We start from the raw sequence: 18,231 nt of genomic DNA, 5'->3' as shown, positions 1-18,231 counted from the left end.
CCACTTGAAGACATTTTCAAGCCCCAACTTTTTTAGGGAAGTTCTTAATTAGTATTATCTTTCAAATGCAGTTGGAATTTAACTTTTTCATTTTTTTGGCCTGCAAATGGGACATAGTACCTTTAATACATTAAGCAAATTTTTTTTTTTGTGGCAGGAATACATGAGCATAGCAAGAGATAATTTTTACATTTCAAGAGAAAGAAAAAGAAAAACCGTAGTTATGTATACCTACTAGTATTTAATCATTTCTAACACGTGCATGGTATACATTTATATGGCTGTTCTTTTCCAAATCACTATCGAAAGCCGATATTCAAATCCTGTTAAAGCAGTAGACTGAACTGAACTGTTAAAGTATGCAACAGCAAAGTTTTCGTTCTTAATTCGATTAGAACATTTTCACCGCCTTTACCGAATTTACCGCCTAAATATATTAGCAGTGCACAACAAGCCGACGTTTACAATTTTTTTTATATAATTTAAATCATGTGTATGTGTATATCTCAATCGCATTGTAGGTATAAATAGTATCCGAATCTATCCAATTCGACACATATCTCGCATCATATATATTCCGACCGAAAGAAATCGCCCCAGTACATCAATAACACGGGGCTGTGTATGTGCAATTGACTTTCGTCTCAGATTGCCTCTGTATTACCTATCGTGTGTAGTTAGATGCCCCAGGGGGATCTTCGCGCCAAAATTAATATCTTCCATTGTTACTAGTCAGTCAGGGAGCAAAGCAGACAAGAAATTCACGCAAGCGAGGGATCGTATATCAGCCGTGAACTCAACAAGGTGTCCCTCTTTCACACATACACACACTCTTTCTTCGCTTTTCTCATTTCAAATCTATGAGAGTTCTTTTCGATCTCTTATATTAATTTTATTGCACGCTGAAGAAAACCTACAAAATATATGGCCATTCGGAAAATGCTATTTACTTGACCTTACTATAAAGTACCAGTATTAAACACTTTCTTGGCTGGCATGAACAAGCGTATCGCAAAAGGGCAAAAAGAGCACCAAAAATGTATAATTATGCATCTCATCAAATGACACATATCAAAACATTCTCTCTCTTCGATTAAACCTTTGATTAGATATATATTGCCTGCTCACACAAAATATACGGTGTCCTTAACTTCTTGTGTGAATACAGTCTTATGACCCGTCTAATCAGTCTGATGAAGTCTGTATTCTTTTTTTCATTTAAGAGGATCCCCTTTTTTCTCCATTTAATCTCTAATCCCTCTAAAACAATATCAGGGGCCCGTTGCATAAAAGTTATCATTGATAGTAACTTTGTCATCAATGTTAACTTCCAAGGAAAGCCTGGATTTTGATTGGCTGTTGAGCAGTGTTACCATGGTAGTTACCAATGATGGCAGAGTTACCATTAGTGGTAATTTGTATGCAACGGGCTCCTGGTTATTAATTTGTTATGCTTATATATATCACGTTAACTTTATAATTAAGTATTCGTGACTAGACAGTGTGGTAGAATTTTTTTTCCTTTTCATATCAAATGTATTGTTATGTATTACATGAGAACAGCCTTTTTCTTCCACATTTTCCCCCGTGTTTATTGCTCCATCTGAATTCAAATGAGGCAGTCTTACTTTAGTTGTTTTTTTTTCTTTATTGTACAGCTACTACTCAAGTTCAGTCACTTTATTTCCGTTCTGAATTCGTTAAAATTTAGTTGTGAATTCAGCCATGTTAGTACCGAAACGTTTACCTCTTGCCAATAGTGTATTTGCACAGGCGGGGCAAAAGCAATCCTTGTCCACAAAAACAAAGATTTACTTTTAATAACTGAAACTAAGAAAGGGTCATATATAGCCACCTGTCATATTCTAATAAGTAATAGAATTCATAGATTCAATTTTGACATCCAGAATTCTACTGGAGCGGTACATGATTATTGAATGTGTCATAATGTTGATCGTGCAATTCAAAACAAAATGATTACAATGATGACATCTATAGGATACTGGTTGTTAAGGTAATGATGATCATCATCATAACGATAAAGACCTACATTACACGCATGATAGATAAGATACAGAAAAAATTCACGCCCCTGCTTTCATTTCGTTTTGTTTGATATTCGATATTCATATCGTTAAGTGATATGTGGTGGATTTCCATTTCGTGGTGGGGGGGGGGGGGGTGGGTTCGACCAAGTAACCCTGACTCACCTCACAATCTAGGTAATCAAATCAAAATGTCTGACAAAAAGTGTGTGAGTATAATGATACAAACAAAATATGTTTTCAACTCAATAAAAAAGCCCAAATACAGGATAAGACTCATAGATCATATTTTCAAGAAATTATAATCAAAATTCATTTACAACTTCAGGGATATTAGATTCTCTAAATAAAAAAATTGTATTCCTTTAAAAACACACGATGCGACGAAATAAAAGGATGATAGTCAATTAATGCGACTTTAACTTGCAGACTTCACGAATAATCATCATGGATGTTATTAAGGTAATACGGCTCTGATTGTGTAAGTTTAAAAAGTAGATTTAGTCGTATAGTGGTACATTCACTTGACTTTCAATCCAATCAAGTATATACATTACCAATGTATCACGACAGGAGATTGTGTTATGCGTGTGGGTGTGTGAGGGTGTGTGCGCGTGTGGATGTGTGGTGTGTGTGAACATGCGTGCTCGTGTGGTGCGCGTGCTTGCGCTGTTAAAACAGTACTATTAAGTGTGACTTTTACAGGGGCGATTGAAAGTCATGGGGATTCAGAAATTTTGAATAATGGAATCCTGAGTCTAATTTCCTTGAATTGTAAGGCCCTTAACCTGATATGTTCTCCAGTAATCTAGTCTCCGCAAGAACATTGGAAAGGGGGGCAGGAATAAAGTAAGAAAGGATGGATCACTATCAATTGGTAAGGTGCAGTGGAAGAGCCTAGATAGTTCATTGTTAATCTCATGACAACATTTGGCTGTGTTAAACGGATTCCAGGGTTAAGGTTAGCCCAGACATCAGGGTTACAAAATAGGTGTAATCGTCGCAAATGTCAATTCACGAATTAACCTATAACGCTACAAACATCTGTCACTGTTCCCTATATCATGATGAAGCCAAGTCCACAAAGTGCTTGAAGATAAATAGCTTTAGAGAGACCGATGGTTCATGTAAAAATAAGGGGGTGGGGTTAAGACGGTGTGGGTTAAACATAGACCTAGATATCACAGCTGTTTTCTGTCTGGATTAAATATCAGACGTTTCTGGAACCTTTTGAATTTTCGAAAAGGCCAAAAGGTGGGTGGATTCCTCTGATTTTTTAATTCACTAATAAACATAATAAAGGTAAATATCTTTTATCTTAAGAACATTGCGAATCGAAGGAGCTTGTGGTTATTTTGTGCCGACGCGAAATAAGCAGTCCAAAATTCACAAATATTATCAACAGTGATTATGGTTTTGCAAACGATTTTTTTTTGTTTTCGACCAAAGTTATGCACCTTTCAACATCCCTATACCGAAAATGCTATTGATAGTGGATTTGGTTTTAAAAAGGCATGGTTGTATGAGAAACGGAACACAGTAAATTAGAAGAAGGTACAGAAAGAAAAAGATAGACATGGGACATCATCGTCAAGTTGAACATTGTTCTTTGATTTAGCTTCTATAGAAAAGTTTCTTTCAATATCGGCTTTCAGCAGGCGTTGAGGTCGACCGCTCTGTGCAGAAGTGCACAGTAAAGCCGAGATTGGTAGTGGAGCATCACTTTATCGGCGGAAATTTTGTCCAAGCGAGAAAGCAAAGCGACTGAGTGCAAATTTCCATCTTTCAACAATGCAACTTGACATCCTAACGCATTACAAAACCTAATCAGAGTTTTCACATAAGATTATATGTTGACAATTTATAAAAAACAGTATTTCGTATTTCGTAGAAATTTGTGGGTACGTGCGCATGAGCCTTTTTTATGTGCTATAACACTTGTTTCACCCCAAATATAATCATGGAGGGTTTTTTAATGATAGATACAAAAGTTTGAAATGTTATTATCTTTTCGAACAAACTGATAATTAGCTTCGAATGCAATGTGTTTGAGCTACAGGTGTCGTGCGATCATGATAACATAGTGACATGTTTAGCTGGTGTTGGGCAACTCATTAACATTATTTTGAGAGAAACCGTATACTTTGCTTTTAGATAGTGTAACAAATAAATGGAGCTGCTGTAGAACATGACATGTGTACACAATAATATAACAGAGAACTAAGACAGGGTTGTCCATACCGGCACATTCATGGAAAATCTAAACTGTATTCTTAGCGCTTTGAGATGGCTTTCGGTCCAGAAAAGCGCTATAATATAAGAACTAGCTATTATTAGTAGTATCATCATCCATTTATAAATTACTTTTAAATGATTTCTCACCTTAAGATGGAGTTTGTTTGGCAAATATTCCCAATTAATTCATTGAGTATAAAAATATCATTGAATTCTGAGAGTGAATTTTACTTTTGACCATTACAAGAATTCGGGACCACCTTTATGCCTCGGTGTAATCGAATCAATCTGGAAAGCTACTTATCTTAACTCATGTGAACTCAACTCTTACAACGCCCCTATCTGCCTCTTACATACATTTGACTACCGAGTTGTCTGCTCAATGTCAAAGTACTTTTCACCATCATTCTGTGAATCCATCAGTCACTACGTGTTATGAAGTCTGTGAGGTAGAAGGAGGAAATATACAATTTTCTTAGATTGTGAACTATACTTTCATTCATGTCCAACATACAGACACCTGGTTGTTCAGTTTGATAAAGAACCTTGATCCTGAGTATATGTTATCCCTCCTAACACCACATTCCTCACGTCGTTCCGGTTTACATTCATTCAGTAATATGAGGAAATCTAGACTAAAGGAAACTCCCTTATAGAACATTGTCATGAGCATGATCAGCAGCTCCTGCTGTGGAATAAGTTATCTTCTTCTTTTAGAACAGCAAACACGCTTCAAACTTTCAAAACTATACTCAACACCCACTTAATGTTTGGTGGTTACATGAACATGATTAAGGGCGTGTTCATGCTTCACTTTTTCTGGCCAGAATCAGGCATCTGTTACGCGTTTAGTTTAAAACACGGTTGCGTCCATGCTTACTTTTGTAGAATCACCGAAAAAACGGCGATCACGATCGCCGATCGTAAACTCACAAAAAGATGCGTTTACAATTTGTAAACGCGTTTAAATGGGGTCAACGCACTGACCTCTAGTGGGTCTACGTAGCATGCACAGTGACGGTTTGCGAATCCAGCTGGAAGACCAATTAAGGCCACACACGGAGAATTGCCTCGATGAGCCAGAGAAGTAAGCATGAATAGTACACCGTGGAACTGCGATCACGATGAGCGTTTACGATGAGCGTTTCAGATCGCTCATTCTACCTTCAAAATCAAGCATGAACGCGCCCTAATAAGTCTCCCTTTTAGAGTACAACGTTTTGTTCATGTATTAAAGGTAAAGACCAGTATTGGAAACGCCCCAATTTCAAAAAATGAAATGGAAGATCTCATTACCACTCATGTGAAAGAATATGTTTTGGCTAATACATGATGATAAAAAATTTGCCGGGAAACCGCCTACTAATTCATATATTTGTTAAATTTGTTTCTCTCATGGTCTGTGAGAGATATAGGGTAGTCCCATATACATCTTTCTGTGTATAGTGCTTGTAACTTTACGAAGAATGGGCCAAATTTCTTATCATTTTGATGATTCCAGAACCTTGCAGATGCTAGATGCTAGATGATCAACCTTTTCTGATCGATTCCACAACGTTTCTTTCACAATGCAATCGCATGACCATAACTGGTCTTTACCTTTAATGTTGATTCAATTTCGAGCTTGTGTATTTCTTTTTTTAGGCGCCTTTTGCAACTTTATAGAGATGGACATGTGGGCCTCGTGAACATTGTCATTATTATTATTGTCATTATTATTATTATCATTATTATTATTATTATCATTATTATTATTATTTATATCATTATTATTATCATTATTATTATTATTATTATTATTATTATCATTATCATTGTTATTATTATAATCATTATTATCATTGTTGGTAGTAGTAGTAGTAGTAGTAGTAGTAGTAGTAGGAGTAGTAGTAGTAGAAGTAGTAGGAGGAGTAGTAGTAGTAGTTGTAGTAGTAGTAGTGGAATAGTAGTAGTAATAGTAATAGTAGTGGTAGTAGTAGTAGAAGTAGTAGTAGTAGTAGTAGTAGTAGTAGTAGTAGGAGTAGTAGTAGTAGTAATTATTATTATTATCATTATGACCGTTATTATTATTATTATTGACATCCCATCACATTTTTTAATATGCGGAAATTACAATGACACGACCTGTACATGATTTGTGTTGAACAAAAAGAACGAGGCGGGATTGTTGTTAATTTATTTACATTCCACAGATGGAGAATAGTGTAGTGTGCGTGTAAGGTAAAAAAAACAACTACTTTCTATTCGCATTTAAATAAAAAATATGATAAGGTCCGAATTGTCGTACCTTTGTTCTATACATTTAAAATCCTCTTTGAGTTTAAGTGTGCGCTAATAAGGTCCTTGGTAAAAAATGAAAAGTAGAATGTTAGGTGAGGGAGGTTATTTGCATTCATTCACCACGAATGTTTTCATGATCACAGCAATGAGAGTATTCTCTAAAAACGAAATATCGACTCTATATTTTTCTGATACATGTTTACGTTGATTTCACTGGTTTTGCTACTTGCAACTAATTTATTATTTATTATTTTCATATAAAAATGGGCGCTGCCTTTTTTTTTTGCACAAACATTCGAGAACAGAATCACTTTGAATATAACGGAATAGCTCCATTTGTTTAAGTCCAAGTGTTAACATTCAATCTAAATTTTAGTCGTCTGTATCAGACACTTGCTATTTTTTTAGATTGGAAAAATAAATAACATACTTTTGAAAAGGTATAATCAATATAAAGACAAACTCATTTTGTTTGTATAATTATTTTCAATCAAGTTCACCCATCCGCTCAATGACGAAAGAAATCCATTCAAGAATCTGGTCTTGTTTTTGAAAACAAGACCAGAGTTTATTCAATTGTTCAATGCACATTCAATGTGTTGTTTTATCTCCATGAGAGTTGCCTTTGATATGGAATCTTTTGTAAATTGTATAAAGGATTTCCTTCACCCCTACGAAAACCCTAAGCATAGACCCAGTATATTGTGAAGGGTGAATCCATCCTTTTGAACTTGTGTAATTTAGCTAGACGATGAACAGTGAGTATCAACAGGAGAAATTCTTCACGAAGTGATTTTGAGTAATGAGTCCCAGATGACCACTTTACGTCATCTGTTCGATTTCTCGAGGGCATATGTTTTGATCTTGTGGTCTAATGACTCCACAGATGTAAAGTGAGAACATGAACAAATAAACCCCGGGTAATCACGCAAATCATTAATCTTCCAAATTGAACTGGTTTTCAATATGCTTTCAAAATTAATTCATTCTTTTATTACGTGACTAAACATTTTGATCTTGTGTTTTTTTCGACACGATGACAACTAAAATAATACCGATGTTGTCTGGATATGACGATCCTAGACTTGTCTTTATCATAACACTTCATCTACACTACTCGTCTAACTCGTAAACCAAACAGTATAACACAACTATCACTATATCACTGTTATAAGGTGTTATTACTGAATTTATATACTTATAAACAAAAACAATCAACATGACAGTGCTGTCGTATTAGGCCTGTATCACCTATTTAAAATGCTTTAAATGACATTTTGGAAAATTTCAAAGCATATAACTCTAAAGATAATACGTTTTATATTAAACGATCATAATACACAAGAAAATGGCTCTCCGTTGCAAAAACCTCCTTCTATTTAACCAATAACATGACATGAAAAATCGACTTGCATAATATGTCTCAGACAGGACCCAAGTTGCAATTACTTGTAATTATTTAGTGAATTAACTAAAAAATAATAATCGAAATCATGTAACATCGGTGGCACGAGTTTTTTCCTAACAAAAAAGTTCCACGTAGCACCGATCTAGCAAGCTTGTTTTAATCTCCATCTCATTCTGGAGGATTTTATTTTGAACTACGTTACCTTGAAGGTATGCGGCAGAAAATGGACTAAGTTTATTTTGACAAAATTTCACACCAAAGATTTGGGTTCGTCGATCATTAGCCTCTCTCTTTAAGTCGATGGGCTAAAGATGTGGGCTGAGCCATAATATGAACACAACTTGCTACATTACAAGCAGAGAAAGTGAATACGTCACTGTGTAACCACATCAATGCACCAAGCAACAAGGTAGGTTAACCTTAGGAAAGTATTTTGAAAGCACTTGGCTTTTGACACATCAAGATTATTATTTTTTAAAGGGTTTTCTACTCCTCACAAATTGTAAAAATAACGTAGGACGGGTAGAACGTATACGGGTTTGATATAAATTTTGGTAAAATTGAGGATACGGCAATGTTGCTAAATTACAAGAAACAAATGTGAACGCGACAAAATACTTTAATTGTGAGCTATGTGAAAACAACAATGAGTTGTTTTACTTTGAGATCGTAATAATAATGGATATAGCAATTGGTTGCTTTAACACTCAGAATGCAATAATGGGTTGCAATTCCACAAACACGACATAAACAGATCATGGAGCTTATAATTGCGTGGACATAGGAGTGTAGTGGTTCCTGCTGCTTTGAAAAGTAGGTATGTGAACGAGGCATTTTTACGACGTAGCATTCGTAAGCGGGCGCTATTCCATCTGATTCGGGTAGTAATCCACTCAGTTCCGTACACGGAGCACCAACGGAATAATCCAGTCCCCCTCCCCTTTCACCCCCCCCCCCCCCCCCCCCCCCCCCCCCCCCCCCCCAACGAAAATACATAAAGTTATAGTACATAAAAAATGATATAAGTAACCTAATACAAATTTTAAAAATAAGAATGTTGATGTCTTTTTAGCATAAAACCCCCAATATAAATAACATTTTAAAGATTGTTTTTAAAATTATCATTGACTATACAAGCCATCCCGTATGTTTCTTTCCAATACAGAAGCACATCTCTATGCTCGAAGGATTCATGAGCATGTCCTTCAAATACTTGTTCACTCCTACAGGTCACTCTGGTAGATCTATTCATCATTGTTATCTTTCTAAATTAACTGATATTGATGAGAAGATAATGATATCAAAATATGATTCGTTCCTGGTATTCTACACTTAGAATATGTCTTTATAAGCTTACGATATGATATTTCCACTAATCTATTCAACACCCCATATTTCCATTTATTTCAAGATATCAAAATGTACACAAAAGCGGGGCATTTGTTCAACTTTCAACTCCCTAAAGAGTACTAAACACCCGAGATTTATCGTGGAGTTTGATAAGATTTACATACATTTTTTTCAAGAGACGAATGATTTATGAAAGTATATTGATCGCACGAGACGCTCAAACTCGCTTCGTCAAGTTCATTTTTGACATTAATTGGTAAACAATCATTCAGTGCGTTTGGTATCAGAATAGAACAGAATTTGAAAGATCACTTCTCTCATGAAAATTATTTTATTATTTGTCGTTGAGATTATAACCTCCTGGCACGAAGTGTGCAAAAGGTCATGAAGTCATTATTAGGGGCCTGACTTTGACAGTTCCATAATCTGTCTCGTTTGTTGGAGGATTTAATGCCGAAAATGAGGGTTGGCAACTTTATACAAATTTGTATGGCCTCTTGATATCATCGCGTTTCAATTTCAATTCAATTTCAATTTATTCAACCAATCATTAAAAACAGTTTACAATCAATCACACCGGTACTGGTACAATTACAATATATTGACAGGTTATGGACCACTGAGAATCAAAGCTTGTAAATGGGGCCCATTGACATACAATGGAATAAAATAAAAACATACAGTTAACAACAACAAAAGTATATATATATATATATTTATGCTATTACAAAACTGTTTCAAATATCTTACACACACACTCAGCCATACTCACCCATTCACACACAATGTAATGCAAGTTTAGACATATTATAAAGAGAGAGAGAGAGAGAGGAGGAGGAGGAGAAAAGAAGATAATATCAAATAGAAAAAGGGGAAGAAAAAGAAGAAAGGAAGCACGTAAAAATGCGAAACATGAGATGATAACTTATAGTTTTACCCAGTTTTACAAGTTAATGAATAGTTCCCTTTTGCACATAACTTTAAATCTTGACAAAGTTGAACTTAAATTGGATAATACTATTGAGTTTAATAACATTAACACATTTTGAGGGAACGGTAAATTATAATTTTGATAATACCCCAATTGCTTCTTGATCCTTTCAATGGTACATTTTTAATGTGGGTCTTCCAGTCTAGGAATTCGTCTACAGTGACACCAAGAAAAGGATAATGAATGTCTCTGGGAGCTCTTCTGTTCTTTGAACGAAATATGATGTACTTTGTTTTATCTTGATTTAAAACTAATTTATTATTCTAAAACATAAGAACAATTTACTTATATCTTCATTAACCAGCGAAATCAGTTTATGTGTCATCAGCGAATAACGAAAATCCGAGAGACATTGTAACCTATTACAGCTACACTCTATTTCGGTTGTTATGAATTCCATTGTTCTTACAAATTGACATTATGGCAAAACCATGTACAATGTAAAAAGGAAAGGTTTTATTCGCATGTATTCTTATATTTCGGGACAGTCTGAACATTCTAGATGTTACAGTTTAAAAAACATTGTAAGTCATATTCCTTAAACGCAGGGTTTAGGGGTACGGTCAGTTCTCCGTCTTCGCAGACAAACTTACTCTGAAGGATCTCGGTTCATAATTGAATCGCATATTTCGAATGGTGAGGTTATAAATAGGGAGGTCCTCAGATATGTGAATAATCAGATTTGATTGATACACGTCTGTAAGAGCACAATTTACGCACACATAACAATATGTACAGTTCATCGCACCTGTTTCTCTACATGGGTACATGGCTCTTCATCAATCTAGTTCGAGGGTTGAATATGATTGCTAAATGCTAACAAACTGCCTTTGAGTTTGAATACCGAAAGCCCCAAAGAGAATTAACTCTAACCGAAACGGAAATAATTTTGTCATCGATTGAATTAAGCATTGCTTGGATTCTGACATATCATTTCATATCTCAATAATATTAATCTTTTGAGATAATGGGTTTAATCTAAGCATCCGAGGTTCGAAGTTGCCTTCACATTAAAAAAAATGTATATGTATTTTTTAAATATATAATTTCTCATTTAAAGGATTGGAGGTTTTAATGCTTCCGGATCCAACCCGAGGACTGGATATTACCAAATATATCCAAAACAAATCTAAATAGATTGCGTAAAGTAGAAAATGATGTGTCGCTTGAACATTTTCTGTCAACAACAAAAATCGCTGAAAGCAAACCAAATTATCAAGCAACTGCAAAAAAGATGTAATCATTTTTTCCATACTACCTATGAGGCGTTTATATTCATTTGATAGCTCCAAAGCACGTTGTTTTCATTTCCGGTAATACTCAAAGGTAGAAGAAAAGAATAATACCTTCGTTTTCAACCGTCACTTCAGGCATGTGAAACGTAACCGAGAGGAGGATGTGTGAAAACCCCGCAGAGCTCACTTGCCCTCCAAATTTTCCAATTATCGTCCAATTTCCCTGCTCTGTTACAGAACAAACTTTTCTGAAGGGTTTATGCCAGAGATCATATCAGAACTGGTAGTATTTTATCTTCAAATTGGTCCTCTGGGTATTGGCATTTACTCTGAAAATGATCTGGGTCAAATATGTGAGACCCCCCTGGCATTGTAACTGATCATCTGTTCTGTTCTCAGTAGTTGTCAAATCAATATATATTTGGCACCTTTACCTTGGTTATTTTGCTTCTTATTTGTGTTCCTCCTATTTATAGTTATAGAGTTAGTTAACTTTTGAAGAACCGTTGATATTAGGAATAGATCCCTTTTCAAAATGTGTTGCATAGGCAAAAGTAGAGAATAATTATTTAGCTCATTACCCTGGACCAAAAACTGCCTTATTTTCAAATGAGACAAACCATAATTAAGAGTGTCTTGGTGCGAATAAACGATTCATCTGATTCTTTTAAAAGAATACCAAGAACGTCACTATTGGTTCGATGAGCCTTTTGTCTATTATATTTAAAGAAGCTTAGTTTTTCTTTGAAGATGTTATATGACCTCATCCGTCATTATATTTTCACCTGTTACACCTTGTCATATCTCTTCTCCTTCAGATCCCCCCTTCTCTCTCTCTCTCTCTCTCTCTCTCTCTTTCTCTCTCTATGCTATCTCCGTTTCCCTCACACCCTTCATCCCCCCTTTTTGTCATCCCATCTCTGTACATTTCATTCAGACATTCATTCTCTCTCTCGCTCTCTCTCTCTCTCTCTCTCTCTCTCTCGGTTTATGATTTTTAACAATTAACACATATCTCAGGCATGGCATGTTTTATCCACTTTATAAATCGTAACAGGGTATCAGGCTACCTGGTCGTTGAAAGTGTTAATATTTCAAATAGTTTTCATCGAGAAGGTTAAAAAAGATCTGTACCATTGGACAAGGGTGGTAATAAATAAAAATGACTTCAACAACAAATAGTACTCACCTCCTTAGTGACTGGCTGATGTTAGGACCGTGTTTCTAGATTCGTACCAATATAGAGTGAACGGGAATGAGCTCAGACCGCTGTAGCACCCTGGAGGCTAGCAATACAACTTACATGCGAAAGACAATATTCCAATGCAACTCCTCACAAACAGAAAGACAACACTCTACATCCGGAAAATGATAATAGAGTCTACCGCATGAGATCCATCTGAGAAGTATCCATCTACTCCGTTATCATAGAGAATATACTGAGATAAATGACTTGCTCCAAATACTACTAGTGGAATTACGTCGACTGAGTTTGAAAGGATATCTAACGAGCTAATTCGGCGAGATCAACTTGTATTTTCAAATAACATTTTCAATGAGTTTCGTTTAATACATTATCCTTGGAAGTGATCTCGATTAATTCCCTTCAAGTATTGAAGCACCATATGGTGAAGGTCTATGTAAGAAGTCAAGAATTTACTAACGTCGAATTTACGATGAGGTTTAAAATGTCTCGTTTATGCGAACACTCGAAGAACGAAGTTAGTCTGCAGTATAACCATGAATACAGACATGATTTTCTGCAGAATGATAAGCAAAGAATATATAAAGCTGCATCAGTGATCTTTATGATGTCTGATAAGAAGTACATCAAGTACACAAACTCAGTCATTAATCCAACCTATTGCCGATCTCTGATTTGATGAATCAGAGAAGAAAAAAATCCCTATTCTCTGTATTCCTTATATCATTTTTGTCATCATTACAATAATGTACAAAAGTGAACAAGAACCGTTTTGCTCGTCTACGTAATCTTGTTTGTCCCCTTTTTTAAAATAATTTAAACAAAAGTAGCTAGAGGACGATTCAAGCGCAGTCATGCATTCGACGAATATATCACTTTTTGATCCGATTTGAGCAATTTCGATTCCACTTTGAAAAAACACAACAAAGGCACAAAAGTTATACGATGAGGAAATGTGATCCTAACTATCCACGGAAGATGCAAACTGTGAATCTAGTCGTAAAATACGATATCGGCTGCAAAGCACTCTGGTTTATAAAAATCGTCCGCTTGATATTCGATCACTATGTCCATTTCTATTGGCATGAAACAGCGGTATCAGATGTTGATATCCTTCTTTTAGTACATCTAAAAAGCTAACTTAATACTGGAGTAGTTAGTAATCTAATTGTCTCTTTGCTTTGAAGTTCGTCTTTCTGATCCGATAGAAAAGTTTTCTCGGCAAAGTCCGTGTGACAGATGTCATGACGGTCAGGGTCAAGTAGCTAGCCTCGCACCAATCAAACTGAGCATCGCTTTGGTTTCATTGGGGGAGTATTCAACAGAACATTAGTCGGTCTAATTATCGAACAATGACTACAAAAGAAACATTACCTGAATTCTCTATATACACTGTTGTTTGTTGTACGTTTTACATGAAGAAAATAATTCATCAAAACGATTCCAGTTATTGTGATGCCATGTGGTACTGACTCCGTCGTTCAATCACAAGTAATTATGTTAAGATTCTTTTTGAAGTGACTCGCATCAATACTACTCTTGAAAATAATGACCGATATCATAAAGACTAATACCCTAGTGCCCATGGGCGGTGATCCGGAGGGACTGGGGAGACACGTCCACCCTCGAATTTCTTTTTTAAAGTGCAAACAAATTGAATAGCAAATTCTGACTAAAACCGGCAACACACTTTGAGGCTCTGGAGGGCCCAAGTGTTGCGTTTAGACTTTAAAAAAATTCAAAAAAAACTTCTCGCCCGTAATGTAAAACTTTCTACTCAATTTACCTACTATACTGACATTTACAACCGGGCCCTCGGACTGCACATTAATTACTGGCAAAATAAAAGTTAAGTGTGAAAAAAGTTTATTGTTTGTCTTTATAAGTTTTTTTGCTATAAAGGAATGTAATTTCTTTACACAACAAAATTTCGAACACCTGTGAGCCAGAGGGGTAGTCACTTCCGTCACCTTCGCTCCTCTTATGTTCACTCGTCCCTCGCATTTCGCCCCCACCCCCCCCCCCCCCCCCCCATCGGTCATGAAAAGAAATCGCCGCCCCTGCCTTGCTCTTGCTTTCCGCCCCAAAACCTGAACAATTTGATGACATTTTTCAACATGCAGTGTTAACACATTGTTAAGCTCAAGAATGGCATCTATAGGTCTAGCTCAGTGATAAGAATAACCTCGTCCATTGAAGGTGGAAATGCATTTCTTTTATTGAAACGGTAGGGGAGATAAAGCTAGTGTATACCTTATACAAACCGTAAAACACTTCTAACATAAATGGCTAATAAATCTACACATACTCTGCATTTTGGGTCGTTCATAACGTACGGATCCTAGAGACGATGTCCCTGAGTGCACTTCTAAGTCCCATGAGAGGGGGCGGAAGAAAAGTGAAAAGAAATAGTAGGAAGGAAACCAGTGTAACTTGAATATATGACACTAAAAAATAAAAGAGATGTTAGAGAAGATTCGGATAACCCTAGTTTCTGCATGGTGACCTGAAGAGGAAAAGAGATAAAAGGGTGAAAAGCTGAAGAAGAGGGAAAAGGAGGAGAAATGGAGGAAAGAGAGACTGAAACGGATAAATAATACCGACTTATAACGATCCATGTAGCGACGTGTCAACAACTAAAAAGCAGGTGACATGCGGAATAGAGTTATGTTCTGAGGAGCACCAAGGAGGTCTAAGGAGCACCTACAGTATCAAGATTTTAACAGAGAGCCGTTGGGTGTGAAAGTGACGAACCCAGTGTTTTAGTTCAGTGACGTATCTACGCCTAAAGTCACTTCAGGGGGTAGATCGAGGTCAAAACAGCGAGATAATTCGTTGATACTGGTCTTGGGCCGGGCCTCGAAAAAGTAAACGAAATTTGGTTTTTTAACCAATAAGGATAGGGATATAATAGATAGCGTATTCAGGACTTTGAAATACTTTCATACCAGAGACCACCGTTGTTTATTTGAGGGCGTGAGTGGGGATTGGGCGGCAGGTCATCTTGTAAAAATAAGTTTTAGAACGAAAATGGGAAGCCGAAAGGATGTGCTAAAAGCTTCAAGCACATCATTTGGGAATCGTTTTTTTGTGTCATCTTATATTATGACAACATGTTTACGTATGACAATTTTTTAATTGATTTATAACGTTAGTTGCAGTGTTTATTTACAGCCTATAACTGCGCGAGTGACAGGCCGACATACACTGCCTTTCTATGAACTAATTAGTTTTAAATGAACATAACGAGTAATTAAACAAATAGTTTGAAGGACGGTGTGTGATATCCTTGAAATAGTGTCAACTTTACAGATTAAGCTTAGACACAAACCACTTATTTCTGTTAGATGCAAATAGATTAACCTCATGACAGCTCAGAAATAGGATAAGGTTATCCTTGCAACATTTTGTAGTAAGGAGCACATTCCATATAAACTTTTAAACATTAAAACCATGCTTCAAGATGATATAGAAGCATTGCAAACATGACCTTTAGTTCATTATGATAGTCTATACGTTTAAATCATGATTTTATGTAATTTGTATTAGAAAACTTTGGTGAAATACAATCAATTTTAGTACAATAGTATAGTATACCGTATTTCGTTATGTTCATGAAAACAAGATGACACCGCTGTTGTTTGTAATGATCATTCTTTATATATCTCTTCTTAGGTTTAATGTCGGCTGGAATCATTACTTGTGGAGGGGTATTCAATTCAATTCATTTATACACTCAATACATAAAAACAGATACATAAATTTGCGTATGAACGCATATGACAAATATAAAGAGATGGACATAGTAAATCAGTAGTTGAAAGCACAAGGAACAAAAATTGAGTGGGGATCAGATTAAAGATCTATTTAAAGATCTTGTAAATTCGACTCCATTTTAATGTATAAATTGCATTGTATACTGTTGCGTGTACAACAACAAGGGGAGAGAATGCATAGACAGCTGAGCCATAGAGAAACGAGAGAGGAAGAGAGAGAGAGAGAGAGAGAGAGAGAGAGAGAGAAACAGAGACAGTCAGATAGGGAGAGGAAGGAACATGATATGAGGGGGGATAGGCAAGATGAGAAGTAAAGTTAATACATAGGATGAAATTAGACCCAAGCAGAATAATAAATTAAATAAAGCATACAAACCAGGGATATACCAATTAACATTGAGGTAAACAACAAACAAGAGGTGTGAATAAGATTTTAAAAGCCTTTCTTTGTATTGTCTCTTGGAAACGTTCTGAGAGCATGCATAATATTTTTGATTAGCTGGCAATGCATTCCATAGTTTGGGACCTTCATAGAAAATATTTTTTGAGTATATTAGAACACCTAACAAAACAATTTTCCATACGATAACAACGTGTTATGTAAGTTACAGAAGGTAATTTTAATCAATCAACGACATGTCCCCAATTCATAGCCATTAACATCGTTCATTAAAACTTTTACGATATATGACCTAGCTGCATGAAATATAACCATGGTAATTTTGTCAAACTTACCCGTTTTATCCAGATGTAAAGATTCCAAAATAACTGAATCTCTTAGGGCTATTCCTTCATTCTTCTCTTTTGATAATCTTTCAAGAGGCTAAATAAACACAATGATCTGTTAAAAAATGTTGAACATGACAAGTCTCATAAGATCATCACGCGCATATCCGTCTCCAGACACGTAGAATCCTAAAGCGTGGATATGTCCCATAAGTCAATCCCAGATCAAGACATATACAATCCAGCTCACAGTATAAAATAAAATTCTTGAAGCTAGATCACCATTTCGTCTGAGAAGAACACCAACTTCTTGTTTTTTTCCAAAGTAACAGAGTAAAAATCAACGCTAAGTGAATTGTGACGTCCAAGATTTCGATGTCATCTTTGATATAATTCCTGACGGGTTTGAGCAGACGTGATGTTATGGTCTTTCATATGTATAAATATCTAGCTCATGCAGTGTAAGTCAGGGAGGGAGTGAGTTCTACGCTTCAACACCCCATATAAAGCCTTTTCCTTCATTCTTGGCACGACAAAATAGGGGGAGGGGCGGGGCAGGGGAGAGGATTTTCAACGCATGAACACAGACAAAAACCCGTTTTACCACGATACATGTAGACACATGAGTGGGACAAGGATGGTCGAGTGCTGCTTTGGGAGAAAGAGGTGACAGTTTTGTTGACACATTCACCCAAAGTGCCACCTCTTTAACACAATTCCTTCAAATGAAAAGTTCTCTTAAAATATATAACGAGTATAAAAATGCGTAGGGTTTCAACAACTTGTTCTTGAATGTGTGCTATAAACATCACTCACCGACATTATCTAGATGTTATGTGTTGAAAGGTCGAACTCATCAAAATGTATGTACCTCCAATGTAATTTCATAGATGGATGCTAAATAAACCCATGAATTTACTGCCTCGATTATTAATCCCAAACAAAAAAAATCTTGGCATCAAAAACTACCATTGGGTATCG

The 18,231-nt window shown here is 35.9% G+C and overlaps 1 protein-coding gene across 1 annotated transcript in view; it reads right to left on the bottom strand.

Moving 5' to 3' along the window:
* The window catches only part of LOC115926893 (sodium-dependent dopamine transporter-like), a 63,795-nt gene extending 46,070 nt beyond the window's left edge, over positions 1–17,725 (bottom strand). The window contains 1 exon segment of the mRNA XM_030992501.1: positions 17,260–17,725. The gene's annotated coding sequence lies outside the window, so the exon portion shown is untranslated.
* Between the last annotated feature and the right edge of the window lie 506 nt (positions 17,726–18,231).

This window comes from Strongylocentrotus purpuratus, unplaced genomic scaffold (assembly GCF_000002235.5).
Source record: "Strongylocentrotus purpuratus isolate Spur 01 unplaced genomic scaffold, Spur_5.0 spur5_scaffold_2, whole genome shotgun sequence".
Lineage (NCBI taxonomy): Eukaryota > Metazoa > Echinodermata > Echinoidea > Camarodonta > Strongylocentrotidae > Strongylocentrotus > Strongylocentrotus purpuratus.
Note: the sequence above shows the minus strand (reverse complement) of the source record. Positions and strands in the feature narration are given on the sequence as shown.